Source organism: Carcharodon carcharias, chromosome 17 (genome assembly GCF_017639515.1).
Source record: "Carcharodon carcharias isolate sCarCar2 chromosome 17, sCarCar2.pri, whole genome shotgun sequence".
In the NCBI taxonomy this organism is placed as follows: domain Eukaryota; kingdom Metazoa; phylum Chordata; class Chondrichthyes; order Lamniformes; family Lamnidae; genus Carcharodon; species Carcharodon carcharias.
Window position 1 is genome coordinate 62,260,368 of NC_054483.1, and position 20,294 is coordinate 62,280,661.

Sequence of the window (20,294 nt, forward strand, 5' to 3'; positions counted from 1 at the left end):
CACTGAGGTCAACGCTGGCAGGATGGTAGCTGCCATGGAGACCTTGGTCCAGATGTCACTCCTGCACTGCTGCGCAGGCTTAACTGCATCGCTGATGCCATAGTTGGCCTCCAACAGTGTTTGTCTGAGAGGGCTTCTGGGCAGCTCGATCTCACTCCAGCTACCCGGTCTGCTCACGGAGACAGCCAGGGGCCCTCGGGCACCCATAGGGAAGAGGATCAGCAGGCACACACTCCGGGGCCATCCACCCAGGTGACTCTGGGAGTGACCAGCCCATCCGAATCCTATCTTCCTGTGGCCTCCACAGATTCAGCTTCACAAGCCAAGGAGGGTGCCACTGCCAAACAGCAGGACCCTGAAAGCAGGCCGGGGCCCTCCAAGTCTTGGCCCTCCAGAGGACGATTGCCAAGGTCATCACAGACAGGGCGTCACAGTCAGCAGACTGCCTCCACCTCTGTTGTGGATGTCTGGGGAACACCAAGACATAGCAGCAGGGTTAGAAAAGTTAGGTAAAAGTAGTTGCACAGCCTGGCCACGGGTGCCAATCACTTCTACATACTGTTCACTATTGTCAATAAACTCCTAAGAATGCCTCCCTGCCTGTGGCTCCTTGTTCTGATGAACAGTGTTCTTGCCATTCAGATGTGAAACCTTTCTGCACAAGATAAAAGGCAGGTGTCCCAGTCCAGGCATCTCCCCTGTGTCCTGTGCAGCCTTCAGACCACACTCCCTGGAAGCATTACTGATGTCTGCACCTCGGTGGTGCTGGTCATTGCTGCCAGAATGTAGTGGGCAGGTTCCACAGAGTTCTCTCATTTTCTCTGTGTGCTCTCAACACCTTTAAGGTGGCGCTGGCCCCAGTCACACCAGCATCTGCGACCAGTGATGCTGCTGCATTTTGTGTCATCAGCCACGGCCTTTCCGGGTAGCCCTTGTCCCCAAGGATCCAACTCTGCAGCCTCTGTGGAACCTGGAAGACTGCAGGAATCTGCGAATGACTCAGGATTTAGGTGTCATGCACATTCCCTGGAAACCTGCAGGATGTGTTTCTGGTGGTCGCATACCAGCTGCACGTTCAGTGAGTGGAATCCATTGCAGTTGCTGAAGTTCACTGTGTGTAGCGACAGAAACCTGAGCACCACGTGAATGCAATCAATCACACCCTGCATCTTTGGGAATCCTGAGATCAGGGCGAATCTACTGCTCCCTGGCTGTCCCGGTCCTGGGCAAAATGCACAAAGCTGTGTGCCATGGAGAAGATGGCATCCGTGACCTCATGAATGCATATGTGGGTGGCGGATTGTGAAATCCCACAGAGGTCACCTGTGGAGCCTTGAAAGGAGCCATTGGCATAGAAATTGAGCCGCGGTCACTTTCACAGCCACTGCCAGTAGATGCCCTCTATGTTCCCTTGGCACCAAGTCCAGCAGTAAGTGGCAAGTGTGAGTCACCAGGTCCCTAGACATGGTCCTGGTGACACTAGTTCTCAGTCATCTGTAGGAATGGCAGGTGGCGTCTATAGACCCTGGGCGTCACTAGGCGCCGACCAGCCACGGCTCACTGTCAATCCTGGGCAGCATGTGCGGAAGACCCTGCTGCCCCTTCTTCATGAGGTTGCTGCTCCTGCCTTTGTGCAGCCAGGTGCCTCAGTTGCTCTCTCCTCCGTCTTCTACAGTCTCTGTGAGCCATCGGGCATACAGCTAGGTCACCAGGATCCATGATCCTGATGTGGTCCTCCTGCAGCATGAAAGAGAGAGAGGGAGACGTGGTTATCATGGCTGTACTTAGCCCCTTTCCTGGTCCTGTGTGATGGCCCCTTAATGCTTCCTGGAGAGTGCTGTTTATCTCTCAGATGGCCAGAGGTGAGGGCACTGCATGGCTGGCCTGTCAACCTGTGACATGGGGGATATTGGTCCAAACCAGGATACTGAGATTGCAAGGGGCTGTAAGTGACCTCCAGCAGTGACTGCTACAGGGGCAGTTTCAGTGAGGAGATTGTACAACTTATGCGGTCCAACTGCCCCGCGGTCCAATAGCGTGATGGCAGACTCGAAGTCTGTGCCGGGGGTGCGGGTTTGGGTAAGATATGGAGCGCATGGCGGCCTTTTGCTGCCTCCTCGTTGCCTGCAAGGACGGGCAGACTAGGAGCCTGACCCCAATCATATCACTGTGGCTGCGCCTAACCAGTCTTATTTGCAGAGACATGGTCAGTTTATACAGGTGTCCCTAATGCGTGGCCACTCCCCTCGCTTATCCTGCCTCCCACCTTGATTGCCTGTGAGCGGGATGCAGCACCAGGGCAGTACTTAATTCCCCCTTTCACCCCTCCGCAGTTGCCTCCAAGGCTGGCCAGAACTTTCCCCCAGACACCACCCCCCCTCAGCAGTCGCCTCCGAGGCTGACTAGCACTTGCCCCGTAACAACCCCCACCTAAGCAGTCACCTCCAGGGCCAGGCATCAGTTGCCCCCGACCCTGGCACCCCTGAGGCCTGTAAACAATGAGCGAGCTGTGAAGAATGCTGCTGCTCACTCACCTCAGCTCCCCCAAAGTGAAGGCCACCAAGTGCCCGTCACCTGTGTAGTGTTGTGAAACACATCAACGTGCTTTCCTGACGATGTGGTTGGACGAAATGGTGGGGTTCCAAGAGCCTGGCGGGATGGCCTTTTAATTATATGCTGAAGTAATACAATTAGCTTCCTGCCAATCGATGGCGGGAAATGCGGCCCGCAGTCGATGGGCTGAGCAGATGATTGTAACCTGCCTTGACACCGTCGCGAAGCAGGTCGCGCCACATTTTCCGCTCACACCACCTATCACACCCACTGCCAGCAGGCTCGGAAAATTCTGCCCAATGAATTAACAAAATTGCAAACAGAGCTAAAATTAGCTTGGATTCTTCAGATTGATCAAGATTGCAGTTATGATAGACAAGCTTTAATGAGAGATAGTAGAGATTTGTAACCGTTGAACCAAATGTAGTGCCAGACCTGATAGAAGGGGGAAAAATGAAGCATGAAAGCTTCGATGCCAGTTAGAATAGTATCAGTTATTTAGCACAGTTATCCAGCATATTGGAGAGTCAGAAGGGTAATTGATATCAGTAGTTGGATGAGGGAAAGACAATAAAGGACTTCCCAGTTGGCTGACTTACAGAATACTTCAGAACTTTTGGGAATTCAGATGTGGAGGCCTGCATGATCAATAATTTGGTGGACTTTAGAGCTCAATGGTAGGTGACAAATATAGTGGAAGAGTTAGGAGTTGAGGTGAATGAAGGACTAGGTGACATTAGTTTATTATTGGGTGATTAAGTTAGTCATAGAATTACTGCAATGTTAGTATGGTAACTGCTTTACAATTAATCAAAATATGTTAATATTTCAGTTTAGGCAACAAATGGTCAAACCTTTGAATGATAATATGGTGGTCAAGTTGCAATTTTAATTTAAAATAATAAAGCACCTCAATGATTAATTCCCTGTTTGGTCTCTTATCCTGTTTTAAGCTGCTTATGTGGTGTTCAATTTGCACTGGTTTTCGGGGCATAGGTTTTTACTACAATTGGGGCTCCTGCTTCACTTTATGTCAGATTTTAGGAAAAAGAGCCTGACTGCACCTTTACATTGAGAGTCAAAAACAAAAATTGCTGGAAAAACTCAGTAGGTTTGACAGCATCTGTGGAGAGAAAGACAAAGTTAACATTTTGAGTCCATATCACTTTTCTTCAGAACTAAAGAGAAGTAGAAATGTGGTGAAATATATACTGTTTAAAGGGGGTGGGACAGGTGAAGCTGGATAGAAGGCCAGTGATAGGTGGAGGCAAAGGAGAGATTGCAAAAGATGTCTTAAACAAAAGGTCGAAGGGGTGTTGGTGGTGGTGATACAGGCTAAAGAAGCTGCTAATGGTGACATTAAGAGTAGAAAGCAGGGTGAGCAAGTGACAGATGGCCCTAGTGGGGGCGGGGTTGAGGGAGGGGACGGTGTGGGAAGAAAGATCAAAATAGGTCAAAAGGTGGGGGTAAAACAATGAATGGAAATAAATTTTTAAAATAATAATAGAAATATGTGGGAAAAAATGTATATGTATAAAAATTTTAAAATAAATATTGAAAAAAGATCAAAAAGGGGTGAGGATAGAGGAGAGAGTTCATGATCTGAAGTTCCGTTTGTGGATTTTGGGGAGGCGGTAGAAGCGAGTTGACCGAGGTTGGGAGACTGTGATGTTGGAAGCTGTGGAGGGAAGATCTCCAGAGGAGATGAGGTCAGTGACAGTCCTGGAAACAATGGGTTGATGTTTGGTGGTGGGGTCATGGTCCAGGGGGAGGTAGGAGGAAGTGTCTGAGAGTTGAAGCGCAGCCTCTGCGAGGTAGAGGTCAGTATGCCTGACAACAACAGCACCACCCTTGTCAGCAGGTTTGATAACAAAGTCAGGGTTGGACCTGAGAGAACGAAGTGTGGCAAGTTCAGAAGGAGATAGGTTAGAATGGGTGAGAGGAGCAGCGAAACTGAGATGGCCGATGTCACACCGACAGTTCTCAATGAAAAGATCAAGAGCGGGTAAGAGGCTAGAGGGAGGGGTCCAGGTGGAGGGCGAGTACTGGAGGCAGGTGAAAGGATCCATTGAAAGGGGGGATGATCCAGCCCAAAGAAGTGAGCACGGAGATGAAGGCGGCGAAAGAAGAGTTCAGCATCATGACGAGCCCGGAATTCATTGAGGTGAGGGCGTAAGGGTATGAAACTGAGTCCTTTGCTGAGTACTGAACATTCAGCATCAGAGAGGGGAAGGTCAAGGGGGTATGGCGAATACATGACCGGGGCTGGGGTTAGAAGACGGGATGGGGTCAGAGGGACGGGAAGGGGTGGAGGGTCCTGGATGGGCGTTGGTATCCATCCACAGCTTCCAACCTCATAGGCTCCTAACCTCGGACAGCCTGCTTCTACCTCCTCCCCAAGATCCACAAACAGGACTTTCCTGGTGGACCGATTGTGTCAGCTTGTTCCTGCCCCATGGAACTCATTTCTTCCCATCCTGACTCTGTTCTGTCTCCCATTGTCCAGTCTCTTTCCACCTACATCCGTGATTCCTCTAATGCCCTACATTAAATTAGCAATTTCCAGTTCCCTGGCCCCAACAGTCTCCCCTTCAACATGGACATCCAATCCCTATACACCTTCATCCCCAACCAGGATAGTTTGAGGGCTCTCCGTTTCTTCCTTGAACAGTGGCCCGAACAATCCCCATCCACCAGCACTCTCCTCCGTCTGGCTGAACTTGTTCTCTCCCTGAACATTTTTCTCCTTAAACTCACCTCACTTCCTCCAAATAAAAGGTGTGGCCAAGCGTACCTGCATGGGTCCCAGTTATGCCTGTCCCTTTATGGGGTATGTGGAACATTCCTTGTTCCAGTCCTACAAGGGCCCCTTCCCTCAAGTCTTTCTCCAGTACATCGATGACTGTTTCGGTGCCTCTTCATGCTCCCATCTGGACCTGGAAAGAATTATTAATTTTGCTTTCAATTTCCACCCCTCCATCACTTTCACGTGGTCCATCACTGACACTTCCCTTCCGTTCTCTGTCTCAATTTCTGGCGATAGACTGTCCACCAATATATATTACTAGCCCACCGACTCCCACAGCTACCACAACTACAACTCCTCACACCCTGCTTCCTGTAAGGACTCCATCCCATTCTCTCAGTTCCTTCGCCTCTTTCGCATCTGTTCAGATGATGCCACTTTTCAAAACAATGCTTCTGACGTGTCTTCCTTCTTCCTTAACTGAGGTTTCCCACCCATGGTGGTTGACAGGGCCCTAAACCGTGTTGCACCCATCTCCCTCGCCTCTGCCCTCACACCTTCCTCTCCCTCCCAGAACCAGGATAGGGTCCCCCTTGTCCTCACTTTTCACCCCACCAGTCTCCGCATTGAAAGGGTCATCCTCCGCCATTCCTGCCAACTCCGGCACGATGCCTTCACCCTCCCCTGTCGGCATTCCGAAAGGACTGTTCCCTCCAGGACACTCTGGTCCACTCCTCCATCAACCCCTACACCTCAACCCCCTACCACAGCACCTTCCCATGCAATCACAGAAGGTGCAACGCCTGCCCCTTTACTTCCCCCCTCTTCACCATCTTAGGGTCCGAACACTCCTTTCAAGTGAAGCAGCATTTCACTTGCACTTCCCTCAATTTAATCTACTGCATTCGCTGCTCCCAGTGTGGTTTCCTCTACATTGGAGAGACCAAATGCAGGACTGGGTGATCACTTTTTGGAACACCTTCAGTCAGTCAGTCCTGTCGCTTACCATTTCAACACACCACCCAGCTCTCATGCCCACATGTCCACCCTTGGCCTGCTGCAGTGTTCCAGTGAAGTTCAACGCAAACTGGAGGAACAGCACCTCATCTTCCACCTCACTTTACAGCCTTCCACACTTAACACTGAGCACAACAACTTCAGATTATGAACTCTCTCCTCCATCCTCACCCCTTTTTTCAATAATTACTTTTAAATTTTTATATATATATATATATCTCCCACCTATTTCTATTATTATATTGAAAATTTAGCTTATTTCAATCATTTTTCCCACACCGTTCCCCTCCCCCAACCCCGCCCTCGCTCAGGCCATCTGTCACTTGCTCACCCTGCTTTCTACTCTTAATGTCACCATTAGCACCTCCTTTAGCCAGTATCACCACCAACAACACCCCTTCAGCCTTCTATTTATGACAGCTTTTGCAATCTCTCCTTTGCCGCCACTTATCCCTGGCCTTCTATCCAGCTTCACCTGTTCCACGCCCTTTAACAGTATATATTTCACCACATTTCTACTTCTCTTTAGTTCTGAAGAAGAGTAATACGGACTCAAAACTTTAACTCTGTCTTTCTCTCCACAGATGCTGTCAGACCTGGAGTTTTTTCAGCAATTTTTGTTTTTGCTTCAGATTTCCAGCATCAGTAGTATTTTACTTTTATGTTACATCGAGTCAGTTCTACTTTAGTACAATTTGCACCTGTTAATTTAAAATTGCTTTTCTCATTAAAAAATTATCAAATTAGTTTGTAGTTCAAACTAAGCATTGCAGAACATGCCATCAATTCCAATTAATAGAACATTTGCAAGAACCAACTGAAAATCTTGACTGATTGGAATTGACCCAGGTAATTTGATAGTTAGGTCTCATTCCCCCACACTCCTACCATTCCTCAGAATAGACGAACAACAGGCTTGAAGTTAAGTGTGTAGCTGGATGTCATGGGCCAGTACACTCTCCATTCTGACTTCTGCATATGAAGTGGCTCTGTGAACTTCAAAGTAAAATGGAGTGCCTGCCAGGATGGCCCAATAGGTGCAAGTCGGGCACTATTATTTATTGTTATTTGACTTGGAGGATGCTTTCATTATAATGCTCCATACAGCTTTACATCAGCTTAAAAGGCAGCTTGACATTGTAATGCCAATACGCCTGCAGGAAATTCCTTGTGAACTGCAGAGTTATGGTAATTTTTCGGTAAATTAGTAATCGAAAATTAGTACTCTTTCTTCTGTATGTGTTTTCATTCTTTAGAAACGGCTAGTAACTTGGATTATGTGGACACACGCAGCCTTTTACGTGAAATTAAATACTCAGTTCAGAGAATTCAGTTGTTTGTACCCAAGCACACTGACTTGGAATGCAGTTTTCTAAATGAGACCCACCCAAATGACAGGGAGGCAGCCATCAAGAGTCCTAGGCCTTAGGTGTGTGACCACATCATGGGTTAACCTCCAGAAAAATAGCCTGCTGAATCGCTGTAGTTTCAATACCTATACTAACCCCCCACTATCTTCATCTGTCAGCTAAAGAGGATATGTTTTGGTAGAAACAAAAACAAAAACAGAATTACCTGGAAAAACTCAGCAGGTCTGGCAGCATCGGCGGAGAAGAAAAGAGTTGACGTTTCGAGTCCTCATGACCCTTCGACAGAACACATGAGGACTCGAAACGTCAACTCTTTTCTTCTCCGCCGATGCTGCCAGACCTGCTGAATTTTTCCAGGTAATTCTGTTTTTGTTTTTGTTTTGGATTTCCAGCATCCACAGTTTTTTTGTTTTTATCTATTTGTTTTGGTAGTCTGTTTTTAAGTGTAGTTAGTTATTCCATTCAACTTACTAAGGTGCACCCTTCTCAATGTTAGTGGTATGTGAAACAGTTGAATGGAAGAAGGTAGCTTGTCTACTTTGGAGGCTTAATTTACCATTTTCCCAGGCTAGAAAAGGAATAGAAATGCTAATCACCATACATATATGTCAATCTACAAAAAACTGAAATGTTGACAACTCTAGAAAACTGACAACACCAAAAATAATCACACAATGTGCTCCTCCTTTTCACACTACACCCAATCACTGCCTAACTCCCAACCACACCAGCCTGAATCTCATTACTTTGTAGTTTCTGTCGTCTCCATCTTCACTCTTTCTGGACTTAGCTCTTCCATGAAGCCCATCTCCTGCTCCCTCATCATAAGCACTGAAGAGGCCAGCTGAATGCTACATTTAACAACTAAATATATTTTTCTTATACCTAACTAGGCGCACCAGCTGCTAAAATCTTACACTGTATGTCTGCTACAATTGTTGGCCCACCCCTATTCTGTTAGAGCTACCTAGCCTCCTCCACTCCTACACTGTTAGTTCCACTTAGATGTCTCACTTACATGTTGTGCCAGTTCCACCCAGATGCCCTTACATCTACCCTATGCCAGTCATATCCCAACACCCTGACCTGACCTTTTGCTATCAGATAAGCCAAAAGACTCCACACATCATCAGGAAGTTCATTTGCCAATCTGTTGATGGCCCTTCACCCTTTGATGTTCAGCTTGGAGCTAGTGTGGAATAGCCAAATATTTATCTTCTCCTGTTTTTAAACATTACCTAGTGTAAAGCACGTTAAGGGGAATGGGGGGTGCAATACTGTACTTTCTAATTTTGTGTTCTCTAGCATCCTGTTTCCCTGCAGCTGTAGAGTACATCACCCTTGATATCAAGGGAGGAGGATTGGAGGGGGGCACGCTCACCAGACCTCCATGCTGTCTGGGCATTTTACACAATCCGATTCTAAAATCAACCCATATAGCTGCACATCCTAAATATGCCATCCCAATTCTGTAAAGAGTTATTTAAGCATCATAAGAGATGGCTGTAATAAGCTCATTCATTGCCTGTGTTTTGCTTTATTTTAATAGCTGTCATATTTATGGATAATCCGGATTCTGGGGTCAATTGTAATAGTTAGCTGCTTAGGTTGATTTGTGTTTAACTTGCCCTATTTTTCTAAAGCCACGCAAAGCAAATCTGAAGTTATTGCTGGCTAATTGCTGAGGAGGAAGTTTTTCTAGTTTGGCAATACCAGGCGGCCAGGTAGTGGGCCAAATTATACGTGTCTGAAGAAGCTGTTAGAGATGGCATTTTTTCTCTCACTTTTTAAGATTATTCAGGTGTGATTTGCTTTTTGAATATGAACTTTGAACTGATTGTGTGCAAGTGTGAGGCAAACTTGCATGTGTGATACTTTGAAGTGTAACAGCTGCTGTTTGCTCCGTACCAGACTTTCTCATAGATGAATAGGTAGATTAAAGTGTCACCATCTGTTTTCTGTTCATCTATTGATTTTGAAACCTAATTGGTATGAACCTATCATACGTCTTAGCAGTTCCATGACTGATTATGCAAGGGGAATTGCCAAGAATTTGAAGTTTATATTATGGAACACTACAGGAGTCTCTATCTGGGATTTATTGTTTTATTACTATGGCCAAGGTGAGAATTTTGCATTTAATTATTTTAAAATTTCACTGGGAATTCATAACTTCTGGGTGGTTTAGCTGAGGTGAATGTTTGATTTTTTAAAAAATCTAATGAAGTTTGAGTGCTGCTAAATGTGTTTGCACTGATTTAAGAGTTGCCAGATAGAATGTTCTTTCAAATCTACGGATTATTCGGTTTAGTTGAAAAATTATTTAATTCATTGATTGAAGAGCCCACCTTCTTTGTAGGACATGCAGATACTGCATGCTTTTACTCTTACAGTCCCAGGAACTTGTTCAGTTAACATTATCATCACATTGAAGGCTTGGCAATAAGAATGTATTTCCTGGACCTGGCACTGAGGTGTTGGTACCACAGTCTTCCGCTTGCGAAAAATACAAATGGCTAACCTTGCTGGATCTTTTCGGATTCACCACATTGCACACTCAAAGGAAGACACTAATCTGAATTACTCCAGTAGCTGGGAGCTAATTGACTACACATGACAGAAGTTTGCTGTACAATGCAAAAGAGAATTTATATTTGATCTAAAATGGTTTTATTGCTCCATTTCACAAAGTAAGAGTAGGCAAAACGATGGCTACCTTTTGGGCATGGACCAACCCCAAGAGAATTGTCTGGACTGCACAGGAGGGGAATTTGGTAGAAAGGCATCAATTTGGTAATTATGTACTGGTGGTGTGGAATATGATCCTACTGCAGTACATGTTGTACAATGGTGAGTCCTCAATTTTTCAATATGCACCACCACCAGTGTGCACTTAGAAAATTATCCAGAGTCAGTGTAATATTCAATAATGGGCATATCTATGAGCAGATGAGATGAAAGTTAGCAGCATATGAAAATCTGCTAATAAATAGTACACAGTATGGTTCTCCATACTGTTAGGAAATAGAGACAGTTTAAGTAAGTTATCTTTGTATTTTTTGGTGTTAGGAATGAGTTTTAGCTTTAAAGTTTAAGTTTGAGTTATTCTCCTGTATTTGTGTGTTAAGAAAAGGTCAAGTTGAGTTTTAATATCACTTTAAAAGGTTAAACCTGAGGTGTAGTTTCATTTTTGAGGGAGACAGCTGGTCTGAAGCTGTTTGTATACCTGCATTTCTAATGAGTTTTACGACTCTTGAAGCTAAATTAAAGCAAACGTGAGAGTAGAAAAAAACTGTGCTGTTGCCTAGCAACAGGGGTCCAGAGAGGCAGGCCCCACTCACACACACATACCGGGCACAATTTTTAGCTCGGCAGGCGGGCACGCGCCTGACCTGCTCGAGCATAAAATGACGTGCGTTGAGGGAGTTGAGAGATCCATAGCATCTGGTTGAGGTGGCATCTGTCACTTGGTTTCAGAGTGTGGTGTGCCTGACCACAGGTTGCCTATTGGTTTGCATGGGCTGTGTACTTACTGTGAACATTAAAGTATAAGATAGCTTTTGTAACTTGTGTTATCCTTACAAATCTGTATATATCTGCAAAGATAGTTGAGGGTGAAGGAGTATTGTGATATAGTTCATCTTTTCTTGTTAAATAAATTTTTTATTCTTTTGTTAAAAGTTCATTGGCTGACTCCTGTGACTCTGTTCAGTAGCTCCTCTCAACGTATCTAAACAAACAATTAAAATTTAGGATCTATCAAGCTGGGTTCTACCCTGGGATCAGGCTTGTCCAATTATAACATCAGCTGGAATCCTAACAATACAAAGTATCTGGAAAAATAAATATATACGCTAGTTTCCACTCAATCTCTTACACCTCGAATGGGGCTTTATGCAAAACACTCTAACTTACAGCAATTTAACACTTTCTTAGCTTTACATGTATGCCCATTGTGCACTAGGACACACGTTCTAACTGCTAGTTAAAACTGAAGCATTTATCTCATTAATATCTGTAGTGGTGAGTCAACAAAGCAGGCGTCTAAAAGAATGTAGCTGCATGATGCATGTTCAGCTACTAACACACATGCTGGAATACATGATGAGCATTTTTGTGTCTGCATTCTTAAGCTTACAATTTCTCAATATTACATCTCAGCTTGCTGGGCAAGTTAGTGCTTAGAACGAGGTTCTAAACCTGCATGGGAAGAGGACCTGTAACTTTAATCCCTTAAACCTCTTTGAAAAGGCCACTCTCCAGAATCCAGGGGTTAGAGAACAGTGAAGCCAAAAGCCTTCTGCAGACTAAGGTCTATTGAACTGCCCATTAGTTGTTATCCTTTCTCATCTACTGATTCGCTTATCAAAACTCGCTCATACCACACAGTATGTCACCCAGAAGCACTGTTTACAAATAACATTCTAATATATTGTCTGGTCCTGTTTCTATGCAAGATGTGTCAGCAAGTCAAGAGGAGTCCATAACTTAGCTGTGCAGTTGTGTGGGAATGTTTAACCGAATTGTGTGGAAATTCCAGGACTATCAGCAGCAGCGCCCCAAAGGCAAAGTTTCTTGACACAGCAGGGATATCTTTTGTGGATCCTTTCACTACTTGATATCGAGGTCCTGGGCTCCAATCTCTTCTCCAGCTTCAATATGTCAGGGCTTAGATGGCATGAGTTATTCCACAAGAATCCATTGTCCTTATTGTTAGCCAGAAGTCTGCTCTCTCACATTACTTTAAATGCTGTGTTATGGCTGTGGTAGTTATGGATGAGGCTGCTATCTGTCATGGATATGCCACACCATTAATAGGTCAGTTACTGAAAGGCTACAATGTGCCTGACATTCATCTTCATTTCCATGTGTAAATCATTGCTTGTCATCATACCATTCCATATTTAAGTTAAGCTTTTTCACATTTTGGATGAAAGCATTTGAGGCTGGCATTTTAAAAAAATTATTTCTTGAGATGTGGATGTCGTTGATCTCTGCAAGTGGCCTCAAGATGGTGAGGGATGAGGAGGCAGTCTCCAGAGGAGATGAAGCCTGATGGAGGGTGTGTGTGAGAGAGTGAGTGGTGATATCCCTTGACGTGGCAGTGAGTGAGATGCCAGTGAATGTGTGATAGCCATGTGAGTGGTGAAATGGTTGCCTTACCCTGGCGGAACGGATGAGATCATTCGTCCTCTTTCTGCGCTGGATTGGGAACCTCTTCTGAGCAGCATCGGCACTGACCACCACTGCTACCACCTCTCAACCTGGAGTGGTGTGATTGCTGGCCCTGTTGCGGCCAGAACGGGCGTGGAGGACATCATGGGCGGGCCTCCAAAAGGCATTCTAATGATGGATCACTGAACTCTTCTTGGCTTTCACTGGAGCAGCCCTGGGCTGCAAGCATTGCAAATTGTGTGCATGGCTGCAGTTTAGATATAGCAGCCAGAGTGAGGAAATGGTGAGTTAACAACGTGATGGGCAATTCAGAGGTCACCCGCCAGCAAGATGGTGTGTTTCTTATGGCTACATAATTAATGAGGTGAGAAGCGGATAATGCGGCATTAAAACTCACCATTGAGGCCGGCGGGTAAAACGTGACAGCAAACATGTAGCTCACAGATATTCAGTGAAAGTCAAACTCAGAAACTCTGAAAACTGAAGTTGAACCTGCATGTTCTGGTGGTTGCTAATGATAAAATGTATGTGATAGCGAGTACAGCTAACCTGTTTTGTTGTTGAGTGTAAGGCACTCTTGCATATTACTGAAGAGTTCAGGCATATTTTGCTTCATGGCATTCAGTGCTCTTTGTGTTTCTTGTTCAGATTACAATGCTCTGAGAACCATCTTCCCAGCACAGCTAAAGAGCACAAGGAATTTAAACATATTGAAGGTAGAAACAGCCCAATGTTACAAATGTGTTTTTTAGCTTACTTCAGTACATTCAAAGACGCTTTATGAATTACCTTCTGTGGTGTAAGCTGCAGTAATTTTTGCCTCATAGCAATCACTGACATTGCTTTGCCTGAATGTAAGTATAACAGAGCGTACTGCCAGCCTAAATAAGGGTTCATTCATAGAAATGTAGAAAATAGGAGCAGGAGTAGGCCACCTGGCCCTTCGAGCCTGCTCCGCCATTCATTATGATCATGGCTGATCATCCAATTCAATAGCCTGCTCCTGCTTTCTCCCCATATCCTTTGATCCCTTTCGCCCCAAGAGCTATATCTAACTCCTTCTTGAAAACATACAATGTTTTAGCCTCAACTACTTTCTGTGGTAGCGAATTCCACAGGCTCACCGCTCTCTGGGTAAATAAATTTCTCTTCATCTCAGTTCTAAATGGTCTACCCCATATCCTCAGACCATGACCCTGGCTCTGGACTCCTCCACCATCGGGAACATCCTTCCTGCATCTACCCTGTCTAGTCCTGTTAGAATTTTATAGGTTTTTATGAGATCCCCCCTTATTCTTCTGAACTCCAGCGAATATAATCCTAACTGACCTCAATCTCACCTCATTTGTCAGTCCTGCCATCCCAGGAATCAATCTGGTAAACCTTCGCTGCACTCCCTCTATAGCAAGTACATCCTTCCTCAGATAAGGAGACCAAAACTGCACACACTATTCCAGGTGTGGTCTTACCAAGGCCCTGTATTGTTGCAGCAAGACACCCCTGCTCCTGTACTCGAATCCTCTCACTATGAAGGCCAACATGCCATTTGCCTTCATTACAGCCTGCTGCACCTGCATGCTTACCTTCAGCGACTGGTGTATGAGGACACCCAGGTCTCGTTGCACATCCCCGCTCTCAATTTATAGCCATTCAGATAATAATCTGCCTTCTTGTTTTTGCTACCAAAGTGGATAACCTCACAACAATCCACATTATACTGCATCTGCCATGCATTTGCCCACTCACTCAGCTTCTCCAAATCACACTGAAGCATCTCTGCATCCTCCTCACAGCTCACCTTCCCACCCAGCTTTGTGGCATCTGCAAATTTGGAGATATTACACTTAGCTCCCTCATCTAAACCATTAATATATATTGTGAATTGCTGGGGTCATTAGTCACTGCCTGCCATTCGGAAAAAGACCCGTTTATTCCTACTCTTTGTTTCCTGTCTGCCAACCAGTTTTCAATTTATCTTATTACACTACTCCCAATCCCATGCACTTTAATTTTATGTGCCAATCTCTTATGTGGGCCTTTGTCGAAAGCCTTCTGAAAGTCCAAATAAACCACATCCACTGGCTCCCCCTGATCAACTCTACTAGTTACATCCTCGAAAAATTCCAGTAGATTTGTCAAGCATGAATCCCCTTTCATAAATCCATACTGACTCTGTCCGATTCTGCCACTGTTTTCCAAGTGCTCAGCCATTAAATCTTTTATAATGGACTCTAGAATTTTCCCAACTACCGACGTCAGGCTGACTGGTCTATAATTCCCTGTTTTCTCTCTACCTTCCTTTTTAAATAGTGGGGTAACATTAGCGACCCTCCAATCTGTAGGAACTTTCCAGAGTCTATAGAATCTCGGAAGATGACCACCAATGCGTCCACTATTTCTAGGGCCACTTCCTTAAGCACTCTGGGATGTAGATTATCAGGCCCTGGGGATTTATCGGCCTTCAATCCCATCAGTTGCCCCAACACCATTTTCCTACTAATACTGATTTCTTTCAGTTCCTCCCTCTCATTAAACACTGTGTTCCCAACATTTCTGGTGTGTTATTTGTGTCCTCCTTTGTGAAGACAGAACCAAAGTATGTATTTAGTTGGTCAGCCATTTCTTTGTTCCTCATTTTAAATTCCCCTGTTTCTGACTGTAAGGGACATACATTTGTCTTCACCAATCTTTTTCTCCTCTCATGTCTGTAGAAACTTTTACAGTCAGTTTTTTATGTTCCCACAAGCTCTCTCTCGTACTCTATTTTCCCCTTCTTAATCAATCCCTTGGTCCTCCTCTGCTGAATTCTAAACTGCTCCCAATCCTCAGGTCTGCTGTCTTTTTTAGCTAATTTTTCTGCCTCTTCCTTAGATCTAATACTACTTCTAATTTCCCTTGTAAGCCATGGTTTGGCCACCTTTCCTGTTTTACTTTTGCACCAGACAGGAATAACCAATTGTTGCAATTCACCCATGCGCTCTTTGAATGTTTGCCATTCCTATCCACCGTCATCCCTTTAAGTAACGTTTCCCAGTCCATCATAGCCAACTCGCTCCTCATACTATTATAGTTTCCTTCATTAAGTTCAGGACCTTAGTCTCAGAATCAACTACGTCACTCCCCATCTTGATGAAGAATTCGGTCATATTAGGATCGCTCATCCCCAAGGGGCCTCGCACAGCTAGATTGCCAATTATTCCTTTCTCGTTACACAATACCCAGTTTAGGATGGCCTGTTCTCTAGTTGGCTCCTCAACGTATTGGTCCAGAAAAATATCCCGTATGTACTCCAGGAATTCCTCCTCTACGGTATTGTTACTAATTTGATTTGCCCAATCTATATGCAGATCAAAGTCATCCATAATTACAGGTGTTCCTTTATTGCATGCATCTCTAATTTCCTGTTTAATGCCTATTCGGCCTAGTCGCCGTGTTTGTTGAGTTTGGAGGGTTGATCCCAACATCACCACTACAGTTTGGAGGTCAATGTACAACCCCCACTAATGTTTTTTTGGCTCTTAGCGTTTCTCAGCTCTACCCATACAGATTCCACATCATCGGAGCTAATATCTTTCCTCATTATTGCGTTAATTTCCTCTTTAAACAGCAATGCAACTCCACTGCCTCTTCCTTTTTCTCTGTCCTTCCTAAATACTGAATACCTCTGGATGGTCAGTTCCCATCCCTGGTCACCCTGCAGCCATGTCTCTGTATTCCCGAATATCATACCTGTATATATCTATTTGCGTGGTTAATTCATCCACTTTATTGCGAATGCTCCTCGCATTAAGGCACAGAGCCTTAAGGCTTGTCTTTTTAACATTACTTGTCCTGTTCCCACTATTTTTCACTGAGGCCCTGTTTGATTCTTGCCCTCGATTTCTCTGCCTATCACTTTTCTTATTGCCCTTTTTGTCTTTTGTTCTTGTCCTTGATTCCCCCTACTCTGACTCCTTGCATAGGTTCCCATTCCCCCTGCCATTTTAGTTTAAACCCTCTCCAACCACTCTAGCAAATATTCCCCCTAGGACATCAGTCCTGGTCCTGCCCAGCTGTAACCCATCCAGTTTGTATTTGTCCCACCTCCCCCAGAACCGGTCCCAATGTCCCAGAAATCTGAAACCCTCCCCCTCACACCATCTCTTCAGCCACGTATTCATCCGCTATATCCTGCTATTTCTAGTCTGACTAGCATGTGGCACTGGTAGTAATCCTGAGATCACTTCCTTTGAGGTCCTACTTTTCAACCTACATCCTAACTCCCAATATTCTGCTTTTAAGACCTCATCCCTTTTTATTACCTATGTCTATTGCAGCAATGTGTACCACGACCACTGGCTGTTCACCCTCCTCCTTCAGAATGTCCTGTAGCCGCTCTGAGACATCCTTGACCCTAGCATCAGGGAGGCAACATACCATCCTGGAGTCTCGTTTGCAGCCACAGAAACGCCTGTGTATTTGCTTTACAATTGAATCCCCAACAACTATTGCATTCCCACATTTTTTACTCCTCCCCTGTGCAGCAGAGCCAACCGTGGTGCAACGAATTTGGCTGTTGCTGCTTTCTCCAGAGAGGCCATTTCCCCCCCAGCAGTATTCAAAGCGGCATAAAAACAAAAAAACTGCGGATGCTGGAAATCCAAAACAAAAACAGAATTACCTGGAAAAACTCAGTGGGTCTGGCAGCATCGGCGGAGAAGAAAAGAGTTGACGTTTCGAGTCCTCATGACCCTTCGACAGAACTTGAGTGAGTCCAAGAAAGGGGTGAAATATAAGCTGGTTTAAGGTGTGTTGGGGGGGTGGGGGGGTGGTTTGGGTGGTGGGGGAGAGAGAGAAGTGGAGGAGGTTGGTGTGGTTGTAGGGACAAACAAGCAGTAATAGAAGCAGATCATCAAAAGATGTCACAAACAACAGAACAAAAGAACACATAGGTGTTAAAGTTGGTGATATTATCTAAAATAATGTGCTAATTAAGAATGGATGGTAGGGCACTCAAGGTATAGCTCTAGCGGGGGTGGGGAGAGCATAAAAGATTTAAAAATATTTAAAACTAATGGAAATAGGTTGGAAAAGAAAAATCTATATAATTTATTGGAAAAAACAAAAGGAAGGGGGAAACAGAAAGTGGGTGGGGATGGAGGAGTGAGCTCAAGACATAAAGTTGTTGAATTCAATATTCAGTCCGGAAGGCTGTAAAGTGCCTAGTCGGAAGATGAGGTGTTGTTCCTCCAGTTTGCGTTGGGCTTCACTGGAACAATGCAGCAAGCCAAGGACAGACATGTGGGCAAGAGAGCAGGGTGGAGTGTTAAAATGGCAAGCGACGGGGAGGTTTGGGTCATTCTTGTGGACAGACCGCAGGTGTTCTGCAAAGCGGTCGCCCAGTTTACGTTTGGTCTCTCTGTAGGGGAATAGCCATAGGAGATTCCTGCACTGCCTGCCTAGTCCTCTTGCCCTGCCTGTATACTCACCATATGCAGTAAAATACTGGGAAAACGTAAATCACTCATTGCAGACTCAGCCTCGGGAAAATTCACCCAGATGCATCTTTCTGCCAGCGACGGCTACAGCAAGAGCTACAAATAACCACAGGGAGTAAAAGTATTTTTATAATCATGTAAATAGTCAGAATTTTATTTTTTCTGAGGCAGAAGGAAAGAATAAACCAATAATTAAAGTACTTGCATTTTAAAATAATCTTGGAAACCTATCTGCCAAGTAACATAGATTACTTTGAGGTAAACTAACAAATTGCGCAGTTACACTATGCAGTTTGCCATAAAGGATTTTCTCATTGCAATATTTGTTTCCATGAACATTCCTTTTCAATTAGTATATTTTTTCTGTAGCAGTTTTTGAAAGGGCCTATTTAGCATCAAAATAGCATATTTGAACTGCAACGCACTTTGGAATATGCTTTCTATAATGATCATAATGGGGAAATGCATATGGAGCGTGCAATATGTGTGTGCAAGTATTGGAAGTAGCACCTTCAATTTTGTTATCAGGGTAAGGTAGTTCAAAATGCCCACGTGCAGGCAGGCATGAGACGGATAACTGTGTTCTGTTAAATACAGGTGATACTCCATATGTGTTTAACCCACTGTACTACCGCTCTAAAAGTTTGTTCCAGCTATTTGTTAATGGATGACAAACATGTTTATTGTCAGGTGCTATATGTCAAGTTTCACATGAAACTGCTTGAGACATTGTCTGAATCAGTTGGCAATGGCAACAGAAGTCAGACAAAAATCACACATTGCTGTGAAAATGTGGCAGCGCCCTACCTGCCAACTTAACCAGTGGGTGAATTGATCCTTGTAATTTCATTTATGTGGTGAATATGAAATTTCTTCTGGAATAACTTATAGGCAGACTACTTTCAGTGGTTTCTCTGGCAGCTGTTTGAAAATAACCTAAATCAAGATTGAGGTTTAATAAGTTTCAAGTTGACCAGGGAACCAGTTAATGTTTTCGTATACCTTAAAGTTTTTAACCTTTCTGACTCCAACAATATTTCCAGTTATGCAAAAGACAAGTTAAAATGCATAATATTTATTTAAAGCCAATTTATTAAATTGTTTCTTAGAAGATTTGCTGTGAAATCTTTAAATACCCCTATTACTACCTAACTTACTGAGAGGTAGTAAAGCAACCTCTTCAATTAGAAGTTTTTCTAAATCAAAAATGCTTTTGTACCAATTTAATGTTATTATTTATTTGGACTATTCAGTGCCTGACTAGAAAATTCCACAAGGAAATGACTCTCATAGTTTACTTGTAGCGTTATCACTTGTGAGTTCTATGATCCTTCCATTTGTGGCATTATAAAAGACTCCATATTTATTTGTTCATCATAAAAGAAAATGATGAAGAAAATAATTGTAATGCATAACATGGTTTCTCTAAGCAGACTGTTGTTAATTATCCAATTACTGACTAACGAAACCTATCTATTTAAGTCCTTTTCTGCTGTTGGGATGAGGGAGAAATATGTATATGGGAGGGATTGTGTCATCCTGAGGTTGACTGACTAAACTCATCTACCAATTTCACATGGTTGAGTTTGTATTTTTTTTGGTCTTCCTGTGAATGTTGACAGTGGTTTGCTAACTCATGTGACCAGTCATGTGTGAAATGGATTTGATGATTTCTCATCAATACTTTTATTGGCATCAAGGCTTCATAGAATCTTACTAAATAATATCTAGAATGATGAGATTCATGGCTCTTGAGAAAATATAAATCAACAAATATTCAATATATTTGCCCTAATGCAATAATAATTAATTTAATTTTTGATATTGAGATGCAATCATCATTTCTGACAGGCATTGGTGCAGAAACTCTTACGGGATTAGAGAATAAACTAGTGGGTGCTATGAATAAGATGGCTCCATTGATAGACAGCAGAAGAGACATATACATGTACAAGA

The 20,294-nt window shown here is 44.0% G+C and overlaps 1 protein-coding gene across 5 annotated transcripts in view; it reads left to right on the top strand.

Annotated features, from left to right (window-relative positions):
- Positions 1 to 20,294, top strand: part of pcgf5b (polycomb group ring finger 5b) — a 201,792-nt gene that overhangs the window by 104,992 nt on the left and 76,506 nt on the right. The window lies entirely within an intron of this gene.